The sequence below is a fragment of the Sturnira hondurensis genome, unplaced genomic scaffold (genome assembly GCF_014824575.4).
Source record: "Sturnira hondurensis isolate 20B ecotype Veracruz unplaced genomic scaffold, ASM1482457v3 Scaffold0013378, whole genome shotgun sequence".
Taxonomy (NCBI): Eukaryota; Metazoa; Chordata; class Mammalia; order Chiroptera; family Phyllostomidae; genus Sturnira; species Sturnira hondurensis.
Genome location: NW_028086009.1, coordinates 1,023,343 through 1,038,473, shown reverse-complemented (window position 1 = coordinate 1,038,473; position 15,131 = coordinate 1,023,343). Strand labels below are relative to the sequence as shown.

The 15,131-nt window shown below is 37.1% G+C and overlaps 1 protein-coding gene and 1 pseudogene across 3 annotated transcripts in view; both read left to right on the top strand.

Annotated features, from left to right (window-relative positions):
* KDM4C (lysine demethylase 4C) overlaps positions 1-15,131 on the top strand; it is a 404,720-nt gene that overhangs the window by 127,786 nt on the left and 261,803 nt on the right. The gene's annotated exons all lie outside the window — the stretch shown is intronic.
* LOC118997640 (keratin, type II cytoskeletal 8-like) lies at positions 7,427-9,272 on the top strand (annotated as a pseudogene).

Genomic DNA, 15,131 nt, shown 5'->3' with positions numbered 1-15,131 from the left:
CAGAACACTCTGTGCCAGTGGCAGGACTCATCCTCAGGAAAAAGGCTAAAAATGATGCAGGTAATAGCTGAGTAAGTTTTTTATATTTAGATATCAAAGGGAATAAAAAATGGGTGAAGAAACCTGTGATTAATCTCAATTACTGCTTTAATAGGTCTGTACCTTTGCAATTCAAAGAATCAATGTTAGCCAATTCAAAGAAGAAAGGTGGCCCCAGTAAGGCAGGCCCTAAAAAAATCCGATGTAAGATAGGAGCCTAGTGCTTAGTTATCTCCTCTTTTTCGCATACCTATTATTTTTAATTTACTAGACATTTATCTCCTACAAACTGGCCAATATTGTATTTTACCTCTTTCTAGAATAAGGAAGGCAAAATAAGAGTGTCTTCTGGACATTTAGACACTCTGAATTTTGTGTTGATTTCCAACACAAAATTTTAGAGCACTGATTAATTCTCTGTGACACTGTTTATAAACTTTAGTGCTTACAGCTAATTCTGCCAGGCATTGTTTCTTGTTTTCTTTTTTTAAATATATTTTTGAAAGATTTTATTTATTTATTTTTATAGAGAAGGGGAGGGAGAAAGAGAGAGAGAGAGAAACATCAATGTGTGAGCGATACATTGATCAGTTGCCTCTTGCACGCCCACAACTGGAGACTTGGCCCACAACCCAGGCATGTGCCCTGACTGGGAATCAAACCAGGGATCTTTGGGTTCCCAGGTTGGCACTCAATCCACTGAGCCACATTAGCCAGAACTGTTTCTGTTTTTCATTTGTATTGATCAGATTGTATTTTTCTAAGTGCTTTCTTTAGGTAAGAACAATATCAGTATTTTTATGCCTTTTTGCTTATAGTGTTGAGTGCAATTTCTATGATTTTTATGTCTGTTACTGTTACTGTATTGTTTGATATTTTGATTTTTATCATATGTGAGTGTGATTAATGAATAAATAAGTAAGAGAATTTTCAACTTAGAGTTGTAATGTCATTAAAATATGAAAAATGAAACCATAATATTGGGAAATTGTTTTATAGTCAGATATATCAGTATTTTCAGGGCAGGGGATGAGAATTATATGTACATGTATAGTTCACTATTATTGCTATTTTATAATCTTTTATGAAAAGGCTAGAAAACATTATGGAAGAAAAATATAGCATGCCTTATGTTCCATGAGATTACTCGAAGTTAGTTTTATAAAATTAATTATATCTTGCATCTCCCTTCAAAATGCTTAATCAGAAATACAGCTCAAATAGTCATTGAGATTCCATGCTCGCCATAGGATTGCTGTCAGAAGCACTCAAGGGAGACAGCACAGGGTGGTGGAGATGGCAGACACTCTGGAGAGCTATATGCTTTGTCTTGAATCTCTCTCAGACTGTATGTAATTCTGCTGAGTTTTATTTACTCATGTACGAGGGAAACATTGTTTTGTAGTGTCGAAAGGGTATAAGTTCAAGGGTTAGCTAGACTCTCCATTCCTACCCTTTCTTTTTTACTAACTCTGTGGTTGGAGCAAGTACTTAACTAACCTGTCTGAATCTCCCTTTTCCCACATGTAAAATGGATAGTATAGCTTCTGTATAGTACTTCTGAAAAATAAATGAAATTAAATATATAAGGAGCTTTGCAGAGTCGTGATGTGGACTAGGTAGCTATGTGGTGGATTAGGATTGTATTTCCACTGCATTTTTCTTCTAGAATTTCAGTTTGGGAATTGACTTTGGCTCAGTGGTGGGCCTGTCTGGTGTAAGGGCCTGTCTGTTTCCTGTTCCACTGGTGATGGGTCAGTTCAGGGGGCCAGTCTGGTGAAGTAGAAGGGAGAATAGGTCTGGTGGAGACATAGAGGAAAATGCCCTAGGGGAGTAACAGGATACTCATCTCTCTTTTTAGATGAGGACAAGGCAGCACTGAAGTCTGCAACTTACAAATCATAAGGTGGTCAGACCTAACTTAAAGTCCATACTTTGTATATCTGACTAGGGAGATGAAGAGGTTCTGTTTAAAAATCAAAGTCTAGAGAAAGCATGCCAGTGTTTATTTTTTCATAACTGTCAGAAATACAAGTTATTGTTCATTGCTCTATCTTCATAGGTGTTCCTTGCTTACTAAAAGTGTTTCGATGGCTAACTTGAGTGTAGGCAAACAAAACCCAGCCCAATCACATCGATCTGTGTTAGAATTCTGGTTCTGTGTGGGGTACTTGTGTGACCTGCCTGGGTCAACTGGAGTTTCTTTACCTGTGGGAGACCTTTAACTGGTGCCCCTCCAGGCTATAGTGAGAATGGGGTAGCTGGGACAGTCACATAGCACCATCTTCTACTGCTGAATACATTTTAAAAAGGGATTCATCGTGGGTCATTTCTAACCTAAGGCACTCCCCATACTAATTTGGGGAAGATGGTGGAGTTCAGGCCTGAACAGCAGTGGCTGTAGGGATAGTATTTTCAGGGTATGTGCTAATAGCAGGCTGGGCAGGTAGGTTGCTTTGTATCTTTCTACAGATTTCTCAGATCCTTTTACTTTTACTTTCCACAAAAATGAGGGGAGTATGAAAAGTATGACATCAACTAACAGTGTTTGGGGTTCTGTATTGCTGAGAGGAGGAATTGAAGGAGCTGGTGCTTTTGTCTTCAAAAACATACTCCTGCTCTTGGGCACCATGTTGAATTCGAAATACCGTGTATTGTAAATCCTTGGAAAGAAAGCCATCGTGGATGTTAAAGATTCCTGCTAAGTTTGACTGTAGTCCACGTGTAGCTTTTACATACTCCAGGGTTTTATTTCAATTGAGTTAGAAAAAGTAGGTAGTTTCCAGCAACTTCCTAAATTCTCATAGTGGAAATTTTTAAAGGCCTATTAATAATTCTCAGTGATTCTTGGTAGAGTATTTCCAGATCTCAGGAATGTATACTTTGGATTGTTCTTTAGTTTTGAGTATTTTTTAAATGGACTGTTCTGATAATTTTTAAAAAGATTTTATTTACTTTTAGAGAGAGGGGAAGGGAGGGAGAAAGAGAGGGAAAGAAATAGCAATATGTGAGAGATACAAGGATCTGTTGCCTCTTGCACGCTCCCAACTGGGGACCTAGCCCGTAACCCAGGCACATGCCCTGACCCAGAATTGAACCAGCAACCTTTCACTTTGCAGGTGGGCACTCAATTCACTGAGCCACAGCAGCCAGGGCTGTGCTGATGATTATTGAAATAGAATGAAGAACTATTTCTTTGCTAGTAAATAAAATTGGAAAATTGTTCAAACTTCAGTATTATTCAAAATATAATAGGGAAGGATTTCTTATTAGTAAATGTAACAGGGAAGTTCCAATGGACGTGGGAATATAGTTAGCAGAGCGGGCACTCTGTACTTCTTGTGGCAGTATAATTGGCATAAGCATCCTGAAAAGCAGATAGGTAGTATATATAAATAGCTCTCAACATCGCTGTGCCCTTTGACCCTTTTTTTACACTCCTCAGAATTCATAAAAATTCAGGCAAAAGTTCATTTACAAAGATGATTGTTGTAGTACTAGCTTTATCGGAAAAAATTGGATTATAACAAATGTTCAAAGAGCTGGGAATCATTGAGTAAGTTATTATATTAAAATACTTTTAATTTTACAGAAAATTATTTGAAAAGAAATCACTATGGCTCTTCATATTACTACCCAAATACCCAGTGTTCAAAAGTACAAAAATAAAAGAAAGAATTAATATGTACCCATGATTAAAAAAATTAGAGTATAAACATATTTAATGACACCCATTCCAGTCCTTTCTTCAAAGGTAAAATCTGGCCCTGGCTGATGTGGCTCATTTGGTTGGTCGTCATCCTGCAAAGCAAAAGGTCACTGGTTTGATTTCTGGTGAGGGCACAAGCCTGGGTTATGGGCTCAGTCCCTAGTTAGGATGTGTATGAGAGGAAACCGATTGTTGTTTTTCTTTCACACCGGTGTTTCTCTCCCTCTCTTTCTCCCTTCCTTCTCATCTCTCTAAAAATAAATCAAATCTTAAAAAAAGAAATGGTAAAACCTGTTAACAACTCCTTATATATCTTCAAAAATGTCAGTGTATATCTATATCTTTTAAAAAATCTACACAAAGATGACCCATATTAAACATGTTATTTTCCAGCATCTTTCCTTTTAATATGTTTGTCATTTATGGCAAGTAAAAAATTTTTAGAATGTAGATGTTTATTAGAAAAGTCTTCTAGCTTTTCCCAGTAGGGTATGACAGATGGTTTGCAGTGGATTTTTTTCTGAGGGGCGTCACAGAATCACAGTAGTGCATAAGAGTTCGTTGCACAGATCTTGTTAACAAATCAGGACTTTGAAAATGAATGCCTTAGTTCATTGCTCTCTTTTCATTCGCTTCATGCAGAGCAGATGGCTACATGGACCTGGTGCACTTGCACGTTTCCAGTTTTGTCTTGTTGACGGGCCCTGCCTGCACCTGCCATCTCAGCTTATTCCACCACAGTTAATACTGGAAGATAGTTAATGCCATTATAGTTTTTGTTTTACTGAACCACAGCATTTGTAACTGTGTCCTCATATTTAAAGAATTGGACAGGTCAAAAAAAAAAGAATTGGACAGGTCAAAAACATTTTAATAAATGTCTCTAGAGTTGCATTTTTCTGGGCTCATAAAGTATTATTCCAGTGGATTTGAAAGACATGACAGGAAATAGTAACTAAATGACTTTGTCAACAGTTCTATGATAATGGGAAATTGAAATAGGAATGGCACAAAGGGGAATTGATACCCAGCCTGGTTTCTAAATATACACACAGGCACGGAGGGCTACATAAAGTAATACCAACTGCAATAATCATAAAGGGTACTCTAGATTTATAACACATACATCAAATAAGACAATTGGGAAATTATTGCCTATTGTTGCAAGAGAACAGATGGTGCTTAAAATACCTTTTAATTTTATGTCATTCTTAAAATCAAACAACCAAAGAACATATACCATCTATATTTAAAAAGTTAAATTCGAATTTTTCTATTTTGGGTGGAATGCTACGGTTGAAGAAAAACAAATGCAACATTACTCTGCCAGTAAAAGCACACATTGGAGGCTGTCTTAGCAGGGGATTGGAGAGATAGATGAGGGAAAAGATGACTAAGAAAGCAGTGTTCCAAACTGTGCTTAGCTCCTCCTATGTGAAACTTCTCTGTTACGTATTTCCTCCCATAAGTGGCCCTAGTGATGTTGAATGTTTAAATTCTGAAATGTCTAGACTGTATCTCTAAAACCTCATCCATTTTTCAGTACATGCCCATAATTTTTAGAAAACACGATTTAATGCTCTAGTATTTCACATCTAATTAGAGAGAATGTTAGGTTTTTGTGAATTTTGGTGCTGTGTACACTCTGACCTTCAAAATTAATGCTGAATCTTAAGCCCTAAAATGTCTGAGTAAGCTTAACCAGGACTTCTTAAGAAATAACAGTTGTTCTCAGATTTGTACATGGGTTTATGTATAGCAGTGAATCTGAAAAGGTGTTTCTGTTGTGTAGGCTCCTTATTATCAGTCCATGGTGCTTCCCCCGCCCCCCAATTAGTGTATAGATGTGTGCTGGTGCTACTGAGATGGAAGGGTCTGTGGCAAATAAAGGAGTCTGACTGATTCAGCCATTAAGTGCTGGACTGACAAATGTTGGTGCTGAGCACAGATTCTTGTTCAGTCCTTGTTGCCACTTTCATTTGTGTTCACACTGGTAATTCTACCAGAGCCTGTATGAAAAGGAAGAAAAGGAATTGGAGGTTCAGATCCATATTTCAAAGTATCTACTCTTTGAGTTGTGCAATGGAGTATCTGAAGTTCATACTCAATTACCAAGTAACTGATGCACTTTGTTAAGAAGATTGGGGTGATGCAATCACTGTGTTTTCAAAAAAACCATGCTCAGGTTGGGGGGAAGTTTGTAAACCTAGAATTCCAATGGGTACATGCAGAGTTTAGCTTTATTATATTGATATAATGTAGTTTTTATTGATTTCATTCTTAGCAAGACCCCTTTTGTTTCCTGTTTATCCTCTCCATTTTACCATCTAGAACAAATTGACACAATAGAGGATTGAATCAGATGTATTTTCTTGGTTTTTATAATTACTAAACTTTGCAATAAACTTATGGAAACTCCACATGATAAAGGCAAATGATACCGTTGTGGAGGGAATTGTCTTCAATAGATGCCGTGTATCTAGCTCTCAGCTTCCTGTTTTCTACTCCCTCAGTAAGGTCTGTCTGTGGACAAAGTAGTCCTCAGTGGGTAGGTTAGTGGTTCCAGACCTTTTGCTTCAATGGGTTTGCTTCTTAAGCAGAGGACCTGGAACCACTAATCAGTGCTTACCAAATTTCTCAGACTGGTGCTTAGTTTAATTCAACATTTATTAATTGAGTGCTGTGCAATGGCCTGTGACTAGGCTTTTAGTGGGAGGCCCCTTGCATTGTAGTTATTCCGGATACTGTGGAATCGTAGAGTGTCAATTTGATGAGATCTTGGACCTACTTTACCAGGCTTTCAGTCATGCATATAAGTATTTTTTCTGTTAAAGAAAATTAAAATATTATCAAATCGACAACATTTTATATCTTGTTATATCCTGTTGTTTTTAAATATTTTCTTTGCCACTTTGAAGTGCTTAAAAATATTATTTTTAATTGCCAACAATATCATCATAATTTAACTATTCTGTTGTCATAGAGGTTGTTTACAAATTTTATTATTACCAATTACATTGCAGTAAAGAGCTATATGCATAAATTACTGTCCAACTTCCTTTTTTCTTCAGGGATAAGATTTTTAGAAAGCTAATTATGAGTCAAATAGTATTTGGATACATGTTGTTAGCTTGTTTCCAATATTTGTACTCACATAAGCAACACGAAAATTATTTTTTACAATTCTTAAATTGTTATTAAACCAATTTTTGGTTTTTGAAGTGAAAAGTCTAATCCTATTTTTAATTATTAGGGAATTTGAACAATTTTAACAGCCTACATTTTTAATTCATATTTTACTATTTTAAAATATTTTATTATGAATATTATTGTGAATTAAGGATATGGACCTTTAGCTCTGGTTTCTACAAATATCATTCCCAGTTTGTTTTCTTTTTAGTTGCATTGGAGTATTTTTGTGTTTTTATAGAAGTCAGTGTTTGCTTATGATCCTAGGATTGAGCCTCTGTTTCTCTTTCTTCTTAGTTGCCACTGTGTACCCTGGACTCCCTTTCCTCCATTCACTGACTGTGAGACAGCCATAGACTTCCTTCCCCACTCTGATGTCTTATGTGTCTTAGATGTCTTGTGTGTCTTTTAAAAAAATTTTTTATTGTATTTTTTTCGTTACCATTTAACCCCCTTATACCCTCCTTCTTCCTGCAATCACCGCACTGTTGTCCATGAGTGTTTTTTTCTTTTTTCCTTCCATGCCCTACAGTTTGTCTTAATGCTTATACTGCTAGTGACTGCAGGGAAACTGGATTGAGAGTCATACTTTGGGAGTTGCAGAGGTTCCAGGTGGGAGTATATCCTGTCTGCTTCATAATGTTAGGGGATAAGGATCATTTTTCTCCTGGTTCCTTTGTTGATAAAGGAGGTCATATAGCCCCCAGGTATTCAGCAGCCACTTGTACTTGAGTGGGCTCAGCATCAGCTCCCTGGCCGTTTCCTGGGTGGGCAGCAGCTACTGGGTTGGCCTAGGTGCCAACATGAATCTGGCTGGGGTTTTTGGTGGAGCTGGAAGTATGGGGACAATCAAAGTGGTCCAAGTGAACCAGAGCCTGCTGAGCTCCCTGAAGTGGCTGGTGGACCCCGACATCCAGGCCATGTTTATCCAGGAGAAGGAGCAGATCAGTAGCCTTAATAACAAGTTTGCTTCCTTCATCAATAAAGTGTGGACCCTGGAGCAGCAGAATAAGATTCTGGAGGCCAAGTGGACTCTTCAGCAGCAGAAGATGGCTTGCAGTAATGTGGGCAGTATGTTCAAGAGCTACATTAACAACCTTTGGAGGCAGCTGGAAATAGTGGCCCAGGAGAAACTGAGACTGGAGGCAGAGTTTGGCAACATGAAGGGGTTGGTGGAGGACTTGAAGAATGAGTATGAGGAGGCGATCAACGAGTGCACAGAAATGGAGAATGAATTTGTCCTCATCAAGAAGAATGAGAGTGAAACTTACATGAACAAAGTAAGCTGGAGTCTTGCCTGGAAGGGCTGACTGGTGAGATCAACTTCTATAGGCAGCTGTATGGAGAGGACATTCATTCGTGAGCTGCAGTCTCAGATCTCGGACATGCCTATGGTGCTGTCTATGGTCAATAGCCACTCCCTGGACCTGGATGACATCATCGCCGAGGTAAAGGCCCAGTATGAGAAGATCGCCAATTGCAGCCAGGCTGAGGCTGAGACCATGTACCACATCAAGTATGAGTAGCTGCAGACATTGGCTGGGAAGCATGGGGATGACCTGTGTTGCACGAAGACAGAGATTTCTTAGATTAAGTGAAACATTAGCTGAATCTTGGCTGAGATCCACGGCCTCAAAGAGCAGAGGGTTTCCCTGGAGACCCCCATCGTGGATTCCAAGCATCATGGCAAGCTGCCTGTCAAGGATGCTCAGACCAAGGTGGCTAAGCTGGAAGCTGCTCTGAGAACTGCCAAACAGGACATGGCCCAGCAGCTGCATGAGTACCAGAAGCTCATGAATGTCAAGATGGCCCTGGATGTGGAGATCACCACCTCCTGCAAGCTGCTGGAGGGCAAGGAGAACCCACTGGAGTTTGGGATGCAGAACATGAGTATTCATACCAAAACCACTAGTGGCTACTCAGGTGGTCTGAGCCCAGCCTACTGGAACCTTAACTATGGCTTGGACTTCTAGTCCAGCTCGGGCTCTGGCGGAGGCCCTGGCTCCTTCAACCGAACCAGTACCAGCTCCTCCAAGACAGTGGTTGAGAAGATTGAGTCCCACGGTGGGACCCAAGCTGGTGTCTGAGTCACCTGATGCCCAAGTGAACTACTGCTATGGTCCCTGCTATCCTCTGAGCCCTTGGGGAAAGGAGCTGTGCAGGGGAGTGGAGGGCACAGGAGACCCACCCGAAACTCAGCCCCAGGCCTCAGCTCACTCTTGGGGTGGGGAGGGGTTTACTTTCTGGGGGACCGCCTCTTACCTATATCCCAGACTAAAAGCCAAATAAAGTATTTTTTTCCAAAATAAAGACTCAGCTGACTCTCCCAAAAAAAGGGGAAAAGAAAAAGAAAAAGTAAGCCTTTACTGTTTCTAGGCTCTCAAGTTACATTTTCATCCCAGTTCTTATCCTCTTATGCCTCTGGAGGATAAGACTGATCTCTATTCCCTAAACAGGTTTACATTGTATAGGTTATTGATTACATATGTAACGATAAACCTTGGTAGCCTTCAGAGTTCAGCTTAATATTTTATGTTTCCCATGAAACTTTTCTTGAGGTAGTGTATCTTTCTTGGGAAGCTATAGTTTTTTAATTGTGTCTTTTCCCATCTCTAGCCTCTGAACCTGCCTCTTTTAAGAGATTGCTTTTTATTGTATTCATTCTCACAGAGCAGGTCATGCCATCATGATAACCCAAGGGAATCAAAAGAAGGTGTTCCTTTGCCTGCCATTCTTGGAGGGTGTGTTTGTGGGTGTGTTTTGACTTGATCTAGAGCTGGGAAGGCAAAAGATGAAGCAACTACAGTCTTGGGAAAACAGAAAGAGGGCACAGAGGGAAATGGGTATTCAACAGAAAGTCAAGACACAACTGTAGACTAAATAGTCATTCACTCACTAAGCTATACATTTAACAGGGAATGATGTACTCTTTGGTAATGGGCAGTTTGCAAGGGGGGATACTTACTAAAAATCAGTTTCAGTCGGTGGATACAGTTTTACAAATCCTGTGTGGAAATGTGTAGACAGTAGAGAATATGCTTCAGTAAATTAACAGCAAGGAGCTTTATGACAGCTTGAGTGTTTGTGACTATGCTGTTCATTAATAAACCTTCAGAGGAAATTTATAGCTAAGTGAAAGGAGGACAAAGCCAGCACATTTTATGCCATTTGTATATGATGGTTTAAGCCTACAGCAGAACTAATTACTGGATTTGTATGGATTACTGAACAAAGATGAGCAAGGTTGAACTTCAAGGAAGTGTGCTGTTTAAAGAGTTGTTCGTCTTTTCAGTTGGGGATTTTAACTGTGGTGTAAAATAGTCATATATGAAGAAAGATCAATTGGATGCTAAACTGTGAGAGTGTGTTTTTTTTCTTTTTCTTTTTTTTTGAGAGTGTGTGTTTTTATGAGCTTTTGATAGTACTCTAATGTAAGGTGACATTTTTTAAATAGTCCAAAACATATGAATACTCAGATAATGTTTTTCACAAATATATGATGTGCATTTCCCCTCCATATGTATGTCCAGCTTTTGGTTTTTAAAGATTTCTCTTTGAGTCACTAGAAAATATTGGTATTTCATATTTTTATATATCATTGTATACAATTGTAAATTCAAATGAGTTTTAAAATCAAGTTTCTTCTAAATGTTAGTTTGATAAAAATAAAACTATACTGTGAATTATTTACACGTGTGACATAATTTTGTTACTTTATGGAAACTGTTAGATTTATGATATAGATCAGTAAATCTAGACATTATTCTTCCGGACAGTTTAAGCAAGGATATTTATAACACCCTTCCCCTCCATTTCACTAGTGTGGAAATGTACAGGGTTGATGGAATAGAATTTTAGGACATCTCTACTGTGCAGTCATTAGAAACAATGGGGTCAGTCTATATGAAAGGGTGTGAGAAGATCTTTAAAATATATTAAGTAAAAATCAAAAAGCTAGTTAAGGGTAGCATATATAGTATCAGGATATAATTTTTAAAAAATCTTTAAAAATATATAAATAGATAAGAAAAATAAAAGGATACATATTTAGTTATGGTGGTTTGTGGTCAGTGGGATGAATTTGAGGTGTATAGATCTGGGACTCTCACCTTTCATGCACTCTACGTCTTGTAGAGTGTAATTACTTTCTTACAAGACTGTTTTCATGTATTTTTGCGCTATTTGAAAAATGTCCAATGAACTTATTTTTATAGTTTGTAGTAGTATACAGTTTTTAATAGTAACTCTATTTTAGAGAACTCTAAACTAATGTCTAAATGTCTTACAGGCACATAGTAGAGATGTTCTGTAATCTGTCTACTTCTGGGTATTTTAGTTTGTAACCAGTATTTTAATGTGGAAGAGGAAGATGATAGATGTGTCTGTACATGCTCATTTTAAAGCATTTAAAATTTTATTATAGCCCTGGCTGGTGTAGCTCAGTGAACTGAGCGCAGGCCTGCAAACCAAAGGTTCAATTCTCAGGTAGGGCACAGGCCTGGGTTGTGGGCCAGGTCCCCAGTAGGGGTTGCGTGAGAGGTAACCACACATTGATGTTTCTCTTCCTCTTTCTCCTTCCCTTTCCTTCTCTGTAAAAATAAATAAATAAAATCTAAAAAAACTAATAAAATCTGTTTAAAAACTTTATTTTATACTTACTAATTGACCTGTAACTAAGGTGACATCATTTATTCTGAAATGGAAGAAAACAGCACTGATACACATTATTTAAAATAACTGTTGAAAAAATTAAAATGGAAATTTTCTTTGAAACTAGGGCAAGTGGGAGGGTAGGGCAGGGTCTCAGTGGAGGTGGGAAAAGGACAGGGAAATAGGGGACATCTGTAAGAGTGTCAACAAAAAAATATTTTCAAGTAGAATGTAATGTTCTGTATGTGTTGTAGTAAAAAAGCCTGAAATTGCATATTGGCTATTGCTAAACCATGTACTATGCATGTACTTATCATTCCCACATAATCAAAAGTCACTATTAGACTCTGTAAATTGTACTGTGGATTATGGTGCTTAAAATATTAATGTATTTAATTCTGTTTATTCTCAAATTAAAGATTTATGGACAATGTGTATTGCTTACCAGCAGAGGGCAGTGTCTCTTCACAATTTTTTTTTTTGCTAAGTCTTTAGGAATAAGTTTCCTTCATAGCATTTGACCTAATTTGACACATAAAGTCATAGTTATTTACTAAATATAAAATTGTAATTGATATGTTTTATATAGAATTAAATATGATAAAATGGATATAACTGAATGTCGTAATATTTATACTACTTTTTATATTCCTTTCAGATTGGTTGTTTCTTCAAAGAAGTGCTCATTTTATGTATAGGGAGTATGTGCATTTAGCCTAAAACATAGTCAAGTTCAAGTGTTTCTTTTGTGAAATGAAGTTATAGTTAGCCCAAATCTACTGCAAACTGTGTGTGGTCCCTCCATGTTGTATAGAATAGCTGCTGTGCAAAGGCGAAACGTGCACACACACAAACACGGCATTAGCACAAAATAACATTTTTGGTGGGTAAACTTATAAGCTGACTAATAGCAGTGTTTGAGGTAATTAATATAGGTTACTTGAATAGAGACTGATACATGGTGTGCAATAGATGTTTTGTTTATTCTTTCTTTCATGAAGTATCGGCATTTATTAAACTTTTAAAAGCAATCTGGGGATCAACATTGTCTCATATTGTGCCATGGCAGTGACCAACACTGCATTCCTACTTTTTGCTTGCCCCCCAGATCTGCCTCAGAAACTAGTTATAGGCCACAGATCCTTGTTCTGTGATTACACTTTCGGTGGCTGAAGATCCAGTCCCATGTCATTGGGTAGTGATTATTTAAACATATACCAGCCATGCCATGTTAGCTGTCTTTCAGACAGGTTACTGTGGAGGCACCCACTGTGGAGGTTCATTCTTATCATCTGGCTTCTGAGGGATTTCAAAAACGTCAACATATTTATCCTTCGGTTTTCCTTTGAGCTGTGTACAGAACATGCTAACGGACTGTAGTTCTGGAATTTTTTTTCAAGTCAGTCACTTACCAGAGACCAGAAACTGTACTTCTGGGAGAAAGGTTTAAATCTTGAGACCCCTGTTCTAAAATATTCCTTGTTTTACTTTATTTTATGTTTTGTACTGAGTCTTTTCTTTGTAAAATAAAGCAAAAACACGAAACTCTTTGAAAATGCAAAATTCTGCTTGAGACTATTTGTAAGGAAAAAATGTAATTCTTTAATTTGCTGGATATGTACATGCAAAGGAGGAGGATTTGGTCCTAGTTCAACTTTGGCTCTATGATTGTGGAAGGATGTCCTAGATTTTGTGGCTGTGGCTGAGAGGGCTGTACATGTACATACATATGTAGGTGGAATTGGGAACAGAGATGCAAAGATCAGCACTTGACCTCTCTAATGTGAGCCAAAAAGGCTTGAGAATGCAACATGTTTCTTTACTCCTTGCCAATCGTAACTACATGAGTATGGATATTTTATGACTGTCTGATCTAGTGCATCAGTGGCATTGATGTGTATTGAGAAAAAGTTTTAGTTTTATAAACTCAAGCTATTCAGCAGTGACTGAAAAATCACCAGAGATGTAGATAGATCTTTGCTATTATCAGATGTTTCAAAGATTTTTTTCTATTAATTGCTGTTTCCAAAGTGATAGAATGCTCTTCAATTTTTAATGAAAACATAAAATACTTTATACATTTTTTACTAAAAATATAAAAATGTAAATAAAGTGAGGTAGTAGATTTTGGGAAGATTAAATAAGATATAAAATAGCAACATATTCAGAATAGAAAAACAAGAAAGAATTTAAAATAAAATAAAACATACTAGAAGAAAATGTAGAGGGTCAGGTTGAAAAGGACTTCAAGTAGGGGACACCATTGGTGGATACCATGAAAAAAAAGATGATGAAATTCGAAACTACATTATAAAAAAACCTGCAAACTAAATTAAATAAATAAAAAAATAGACAGAATACTGTACTTGAAAAATAATTAAATAAATTTAAAAAACTGCAAACTAAATGAAAAAATACACTGTTGTATTAGAAGAGATAGTGGATTAATATTCTTAGTAAAGTATACCTCCAATTAATCCCTAAATGTTACTTTTAATAGCTGATGGGTTATAAGGAAAATAGTCAAGTATTGATATAACTTGATGCATAATGTGAAACCTACAAGAATATTTAAAGTAAAACTGGATATTTTAAGAAAATTTGGCACATCTCAGATGTTACTTGGTGTTTACCTTTAGCTACCACCTGCTGTGGTTTTCTTCCTTGCCGTTAGGTGTACTTCAGTGCGCATGTTTGAGAAGCACGCCGCTTTAACATATAAAGAACCTCATTCTTAATTCGTTCGTAATTACCATGATTGAAATGCAATGAGTCTTTATTTTGTGTCAGACATAAAAATTAGATGAGTAAGAATACAGTAATTCATTTAATTTTTTCAAATGTCCAAGATGGGGTAGTAATACTACTATGTCTTATAGGAGAAAATTAAAGTGAAAAGAAGGCAGTTCATCAAGAAGAAATATAGTCAGTTAGTAACTACATAGCCTTTATTTAATCTCAGTGGTAGTCACAGAAATGCTAAGGGGTGAGTGCCATTTCTCACCTCTCAGTTTGACAACGAAGACAACCTAGTGGACACCCAGGCTACCAGCCTTAGAAATGCTTGTGAGTGTGGCCTGTGACCCTGCATTATGCAACTGGGAATTTGTTTTGTGGAGAAAAATGAGAAAGTTACACCAGATGTGAGTATTTGGATAACCTCTGCAGTACTGATTATGAAACTGAAACATTGGTAGGAAGTAAATGTCCAACACTAGGGGATGATTGAATAACTTACGGCACACCCATCTGTGATGTGCTAATCAGCACTAGAAATGATGTGGATGTGTGTTTATTTATATAGACAGACATTTGTAATATACTGACAAGGAGTAAAAGCAGGTAACAAAACGGGATATTTCCCTTTTTATGTTTGAAGTTACACATGTATTATAAATTATAGAAAGGTATTCATTAAATTGTGATATCACGTAGGGTAGGATGATAATTTTCTTTATTATTATATTTCTGCCACAACCAACTATTACATGTGCAATTAAAAATTAAAAGTTTGTTTTTATAAAGAATGGTCTTATTCTATTTT